This window comes from Papaver somniferum, chromosome 6 (genome assembly GCF_003573695.1).
Source record: "Papaver somniferum cultivar HN1 chromosome 6, ASM357369v1, whole genome shotgun sequence".
Classification (NCBI taxonomy): domain Eukaryota; kingdom Viridiplantae; phylum Streptophyta; class Magnoliopsida; order Ranunculales; family Papaveraceae; genus Papaver; species Papaver somniferum.
The window spans coordinates 91,455,467-91,463,991 of NC_039363.1; positions in this window are offsets into that span (position 1 = coordinate 91,455,467).

Here is an 8,525-nt window from a genome sequence, read left to right on the forward strand (position 1 = left end):
CCCCCCCCCCCCCCCCCTTCAAAAATCAAAATTATTTAAAGCAAGGAAAAAGGCGCAAATAAAATAGAGAATATAAGAAGAAACTATACCTTGGCAGCAGCAGCACTCTTCGTTGGATGGGTAGCACCAGAACCCTCCTTCTCATCTCCATCTACGACATCAATAGCGTAAGGAAAATTCATGCCCGCGAAATTCGGACGCCAAGGACAGAAACCTCCATAACGAGCAGGAGGAGTTTCACGAGGCTTGTTGTTTTCAGAAGGACGCCAACCGCGCGGACTCGGAATCCAACCATATGCCCAAGGACCAACTACCTCAATAACAGTAGCATTCCATTCATAATCATGATCACGCTTAATCCTTTCACGAGCAGGAAAGAGTTTCCGTTTAGCAGATCCCTCTGTATCAGGAACATACTTCAGCTTGGCATCACTCACCTCACTCAAAAGACGAATTTCACCACGGGGAGCAGCAATATTACGAAGACTAACACTCCACGGCTTACGGTTTCTACTGTTGACATAATCCACAAAAGAACTGTTAAAATTCTGAGGAGTGTACCACTCTCTCTCAGCAGGATTTGGAACATAGCAGGTCATCATAGTCTCTCCCTTGCTTCGCAGGTAACATTCCTTCAATGAACGAAGATAATTCCCAGATAGTTGTGACACGGAACGATTATGAGTGTTCGTGGAAGAGCCTTCGCGACTAGCCAACACGTCATAATAAAAGGAGTCACCCGACTTATATAGGGGCAACATGAGACCCGCCTCGAAGGCTCCAACCGTAGTCAACAGATGAAACTCGTCAAACTGATACATAGCAAGGAGCTCGTAAGTGATATCATCGTCAGGGGCATAGAAGCGAACCTCAAAAGCTTGAAGTTCATGTTTTTCCTTGAACATCTCAAGATCAATATGCTTGAAAGTGACTTTCTTCTTACCAACTGAAATGCTGCGTATCACGGGGACAGTTTCTTCTTCGTCTTCAGAATCAGAAGTAGGACTCAATTCCGAAGCTTTCCTTTTAGAAGGAAGATTTTTATATGGATCAGCTCTCGACATAGTACCCTTGGAGTACTTCCCTTTGAAAGAAACCACGGGAGGAGGCGGCAAATATTTCTGCGGAGGCACTGAAGGAGGAGCCATTGAACGAAGTGGCGGAACATCCAGTGTTTCAGTACGAGGAGGAGGAGCCCGCATACTCCTAGAGTCATCACGAGGAGGAGCCTGCGTACTCCTAGAATCTTCACGAGGACGAGAAGGGGCGCGGTTAACAGCATACCTAGATCCAGAAGGACCCTTAGGCACATCCCCTTTCTTAGTAGGCACAACCTTCGCACCGGAGGAAGATGAAACCCTATGACCCCGAGGATCCAATTGCGAAGACTTGTAAGGACCTTTCCCAAGTGGAGATTTGTCAGAATCTCGACGCGGAGGGGATCTTGGCGGACTAGACGCCGGGTTTGGTAAGGATCCCGCGGACGACAGACATATCTACAAGAAAGCACAAAAACAGTTTAGAGAAGACTATGAGGAGATCACTAAAGATCAAAAAACCCATAATTGATGGTTCATCCGGATAAACATTAAGAACCCTAAGAAATAAAAATAACCAGAAATACTCCATCCAACTCCAGGGATGATACTTAGATACAGACTCACAGACTTTGTAACAAAGAACAGTGGCAAGCATATATGCTTCGACATGTGTGTTCTTCATCATAAAGCCAACAATACAGCAGCAGGAAACAAACGGGTAGATACATAGATAATTCAATGATGAGAAGCTAATGAAAAATCCCATACCTGTATAGAAGAGGACGACAAGCACCAACCACAGTCGAAGAAAGGAGGATCGGAGATATCAAAAGCTAGTTGTCTGCGATACAAGGGCAACAACAATCGAGAGCGAAAGAGACAGAAAATTGAATGTTGTTATCTTCCTCACAAGAATGACGATAATAAATGACTAAAAAACAAGAATTGAAAACAAGAAGAGGATAAAAGTGTTTTTTTTACATTTTGTTTCCTATTTATGAAGCTAGAGAAGACAATAACTGTTCCTCGTACCAAGGAGCAGTTATGGGGAAAGTTAATGCAAAGTGGGAAACGTGGGGAAAGTTAATGCAAAGTGGGAAACGTGTAGGACGACCTTTCTTCTTCTAAATTGCAAAATACGCCCAAGTCAGAAGAAGAGGGGCAAATTTTATGTACACCTTTCATCATCCACCACGTGTACAGAAAGAGACACGTGGAAGACATGCAAAACAAGATATCAAAACATGATAGCAGACATCTCATCAGAAGATGCCACCGGTCAGGGACAGAGGATCATAGAGGTACGATGGCTCAGAGGAGCACCAAATAATACCCCTTGGGTGTTAATACACCCAATCCCAAGGAAGATCCCAGATCAACGGCTGGGAGGAAGTTTGGCTGACACATATGTGACCAGACAAGGAGAAACTTGCCTGACACGAGCAGACATTCATCTACCCGCATTAAATACCAAAGAGATATACACGTGTCAATCAGCTCGTGGAAGGAGCGAGGATAATCCTTCGTATTCAAGCTCAGGCCGCAGCATATGCGGAAGACCCCTGCGTAACGGGTCGATGAATCGATGAATCGATATAATCGATATAAGCTCAGGCCGCAGCTTTGAGTCGATGAATCGATATAATCATCCCCTTTACGCTTACGATGCACAATTTTAGAATTAGAACGTGTGAGAATATTGTTTGTGAACACGTAGATGGCTTCGTGATTTATGTGCTCACACAGCTCAAGGACTATAGCCTTTCTTTAATCTTCTCTTGCCATTGTTAGCTTCTTTTGGAGCAGCCAATGTTAGTGGTTGTTTTTGTTCTCTCAAATTCTTCATGTCCTTCCAATTTCAAATTCACTCTATTTGCTAATGTCACCTATTTCATTTTAGTTGCTAAGTTTAGATCAACAGATCGTAACTATGCAGAGGATATGATAATTCATTTTTATTTTTTGGTAACGTAATTAGAGAATTCGGTTGATTCGGTAAATAATGTTATATATATATATATATATATATATATATATATATATATATATATATATATATATACTCAAATTTTTCAATGATGAAGATCATATAGTTGTTGATTTTGACTTTTTTATTAAGCATCTGATTTTGATCACGGAGAACTGGTTTTAAACTGTAATTAAAGGAATATGGGTTTTGATTTCTCTCACAACTGTGTAGAGATTGATATTCTCATTTTTTATATATACTGATCGTAATTACATTGCATGAATGAAGAAACTAATATTATAAATATATCAAAGGAATTACAACCAATTACAACAATTTCTCAATCACATATTCTTCTATGCATGTATTGAACTTATTTCCATATTTTTCTTTGCATGACATCAATCACATATTATTCTTGCAGATACTAATGTTTTTTCCATGTTTATATTGCATTTACTAATCTTCTTTCCATGTATAACAGTGATTGGTGTTGGTGATTGGAAATATATACGTGAACAAATTTATCAAGGGACTGATAAATGTAATACCACGTAATACCCCCTCCCTCAAGTTGGAGCGGGAGAGCCCGAACGAACGCCCAATTTGCAGAGCTCCAAGTGGTTTGGTAAAGATGTCCTCAAGTTGATCAATAGATGGAAGATGTCTCGGAATAATTAAACCATTAAGCAACTTTTCACGAACAAAATAGCAGTCGATCTCTATATGTTTAGTATGCTCATGAAAAATGGGATTTTGATCAATATGGATGGCTACTTGACTGTCGCAATGAACAGGAATAGGAAAAGGACAGAAAAAATTCATATCCTTGAGAAGATACCGTAGCCATTGAATTTCTTCCGTGAGATGGCGAAGGCACGATATTCAGCCTCAGCAGATGGGCGTGCTACGGTGTGTTATTTCTTAGATTTCCATGAAACATGACTATTACCAATTGTAACTAAGTAACCAGTAGTGGAAAGCCGAGTCATAGGCATCCTTCCCAATCCGAGTCGGTGTAGCCATGTAAAGAAAGAGAACTAGTAGAACCCGGAAAAATTCCATGGCCAATGTTCCCTTGAGATATCGTAAGACACGATGAGCAGCATCCAGATGAGCAGTGCGAGGATGTTGTATGATCTGACTTAAATAATTCACTGCATATGTTATATCTGGACGTGTGAATGTGAGATATAATAAATGGCCAATTAAATGCCGAAAAGAACTTGGATCATCTAAGTTCTTACCATCAGTAGGAAGTAGCTTAAGATTAGTATCCATCGGAAAAGATGAGATACGAGCCCCTGTGAGACCAGAGTCTTTCAGGATGTCTAAGACATATTTTCTTTGACATAGAAAAATTCCTTTAGGAGAACGGGAGACCTCAATCCCTAAGAAATATTGAACGCGACCTAGGTCCTTACTAGAGAAATGAGAGGCAAGACACAATTTGAGTGAGTGAATAAAAGAGTCGTCTGTACCAGTGATAATAATGTCATCGACATAAACAAGGAAAAATATAGAGGTTGAACCTCGATGATATGTGAAAAGAGAATTGTCACATAGAAATTTCTTGAAACCTTCAGTTAATAAAACTGAGGATAGTTTTGCAAACCATTGACGAGAAGCATGTTTAAGTCCGTATAGAGATTTATTTAGCTTAAGAACTTGAGACTCACCTTTACAAGCTAAACCAGGAGGAATTCTCATGTAGATTTCTTCATCCAGATCACCTAGAAGAAACGTATTATTGACGTCCATCTGATGTAAAGACCAACCCTTAATGGCTGCAATAGACAACAAAACGCGAACAGTGACAAGTTTAGCTACAGGTGCAAAAGTATCAGAATAGTCAATACCTTCCTGTTGAGTATAACCCTTAGCGACGAGACGAGCTTTGTAACGTTCAATAGAACCATCAGAGTTAAATTTGATTTTGAAAACCCATTTGCATCCAATTGTCGTTTTACCCGGTGGTAGGTCAACCATGATCCAAGTGTTGTTAGCTTCTAAAGTCAGAATTTCTTTTTCCATAGCTGCTCGCCATTTAGGGCATTTATTTTCTCGAGAGAAGGTTTTGGGTTCTTCCGTGAGAACTACAGAAGCCAAGAACGCCTGATGGGAAGGCGTGAATTTATCGAATGAGAGATAATCAGTTAGAGGATAAGTGGAAGCTGTTTTGCAGGTCGCAGCTGAACAATAATAATCCTGCAAGTAGAGTGGTGGATTTCTTGTACAAGATGGACGGGAGTCATTAGGATTAACAGACTCAGACGATGTAATATCAACCGGAATTGGAGATATTTCTGACGTTTCCGGAATGGCAGAAGTATCAGGATGCATGGGAGGAGGTGCAGGAGATTGAACCACAGGAATAGCAGTGGTTTGGGGAGATTCTGTAGGTAATATAAAACCCGGTGGACCACAGTGAGCTGGAGAAACTAATGGAGGAAAAGATTCTGAGATATGTTGTGAATCAGCACACCATGGCTGAGTTATGTCCAGCGAGGATGATGATATATGTTTTGTATAAGCATTTGGGGGAGTAGCCGTGTCAGGAACAAATGAAGAGATATGTTGGGAATCAGCATAACGATACTGAGAAGTTTCAGACGAAACCTATGGCGTAGAAAATATGGAATCAAAGTCTTTTTATTCATTCACAGGGACAGATTTCGATGGAACTGAAGTATGGTTAGAATCATGAAAAGGAAAAATATTTTCATGGAAGATAACATCTCTGGAAGTATAAATAGATTTTGATTAAATATCATAAATTGAGTATCCTTTCTGACCATAAGGATAACCAATAAAAATTCTTGGCTTGGCACATTGATCAAATTTGTGAGAAATCCTAGTATTTCTCGCAAAACAGAGACAATCAAATACTCGCGGGGATGAGTAATTTGGTGGTTTAAGAAGTAGCATCTCATGTGGAGTTTTATGAGATAAAACAGGTGTTGGCAATTTATTGATGATATATGTAGCAGCTAGTATGCATTCACCCCAGAAACGGAGAGGAAGATTCGACGGAAATCGTAAAGCTCTAGCCACGTTTAATAAATGCCGATGCTTGCGTTCAACAACGCCATTCCGTTGTGGAGTGTATACACAACTAGTTTGATGGAGAACACCGTGTTAGTAAAACCAAGACTGAAGTTCATTTGATTTGAACTCGGATCCATTATCAGACCGTAAAGTCTTCAATTGAGGAATGATGGTGGATTGAACAACAGAAGAAATGCTAGATATTTTGCGACCAAACTATTTAATAACAAAATGAAAGAAGTATTTGAGAAATTTTAAAGTTTTTGATTTTACTTGCATTAAAAATACCCAAGTACATCTAGAATAGTCATCCACAAGTGTAAGGAAATACTTAGCACCAGAAACAGATGGGGTTGAAAAAGGTCCCCATATATCAGCATGAATCAATTGAAACAGATGTTGAGATAAAGAAGTACTATCATTACGTGCAACAGTCAAAGTTGCTGAATCAACAGACGGTATGGAAGAAGATTGTATGCCTTATTGTTCTTCTTCTTGCCTGACATGATTATAAATCTTGGCAGGGGATGGCATGGGTTCCATGATTAGTATTTGACTACGCAAGGCAGAAAATCTTTCATGTAAACCTGCAAAAATTCCATGGAACGATCCTAACTGTAATGACTCAGATAGTTCTTACCTGCTCCGCATATGCAAGGTTCAATTGGTCTAAAGGCATCTAACTGATCCCAGAGTGATTTGAGCAAGGTATAATACATTGCAACACTAAGATTTTCTTGTTTCAGCAGAGCAATAACTGTTTCAAAGCATATAATTTGGAAGCATTATGATGAGAAAATCGAGATTTGATTTCTAACCATTGTTCATGAGCCGATGGGAGTTCTGAGTACTTGAGAGAATTTTTGGATCAACGGAATTGGATATCCAACTACCTACTAAGTCATCACATCTCGTCCAGTGAGCAAGATCTGATGCATTAGTTGGCTTTTTGATAGTGCCATCGATATACCATGTCTTCCCTTTTGCACTGAGTGCGTTGAACATGCCTCTTCCCCATGTGCAGAAGTTATCACTGGTGAGGAGAGGAGTGTAGATGACGGATGTAGGATTATCCGAAGGGTGGTATGGACTAGTTGGAGAAAGTGCAGTATCTTTCTCAGCAACTACAGATGCAGAAGGGGGAGGATCGCCTTCTCCAGCCATGATGATAAAGAAGCAGAATTTTTTTTTTCTGACCTAGCTCTTATGTACCATAAAGAAATATGGGTTTTGATTTCTCTCACAACTGTGTAGAGATTGATATTCTCATTTTGTATATATACTGATTGTAATTACATTGCATAACGAAGATCCTAATATTATAAATATATCAAAGGAACTAAAACTAATTACAATAATTTCTCAATCACATATTCTTCTATGCATGTATTGAACTTCTTTCCATATTCTTCTTTGCATGACATCAATCACATATTATTCTTGCAAATACTAATCTTCTTTCCATGTTTAGGTTGCATGTACTGATCTTCTTTCCATGTATAACAGTGATTGGTGCCGGTGATTAGAAATATATACGTGAACAAATTTATCAAGGGACTGATAAATTTAATACCACGTAATACAAATCTTGTTAGGTCTAAATTCGCACGGTTAATTTTTTTATTTTTTTTTGGGTAGTAAATTTAGTTTTGAAATTTAATTTCCATAAATTCTCTTACTTTTGTACCCTCATTTATTTATGTATTTCTTGATTGAGAAGAAGAGAATGAAGGGCAAATTTGGAGAATCCAATTTTGCAGCTTCATCTTCTATCGAACAATGTCTAAGTCCAAGGGATGCTCCCTTTAAAAATAGTAACATAAATGATGATTAGTAGGTTTTAAACTACTTACATATATAAAATATCAATTTATGTACTGAGTGTTGATATGGGAAGTAACTGGACATTCAAGACTCAAATAGAGATGCCATTATGTACTAACCATTAAGGAACTCCTGAAATTAGTTTATACATTCTATGCTGGTTTATTTCATAAATCACATATATATATCACATATGTTTGACTTAATTAATATTTACATATGTTTAGTAATTGATTAATTACTTGTTTATTGTTTCTAATCTTTGGTTTATTGTCTATGAAGGTCCAAGACAATGGATCACGTTTCTGAACAGTCAAGTGAAAGCGAAAGCGGATGTAGAACCTTATTGTTAACCATGAAAGCTAAAGATGCTCTTTTGCTTGCTTATGACACGAAGTCTCATAAAGAACAGACGCCAGATGAGATTCCAGTTCCCAGTGAGAAATGGGATATAGCCGAGGAACGCAAGGGTAAGTTTTGTTTTTCGAAATACTACTTATCAATTTGTATTACATTTACACTATTACAAGTGTTAACACTAGTTGTTATTGGTACAGTCGAGAAGAAGAATGAGAAAGTTCAATTAGCTCAATATTGTGCACTTGCAATAGCAGGAAACGGCTCGTTCGGACAATGGGTGCATT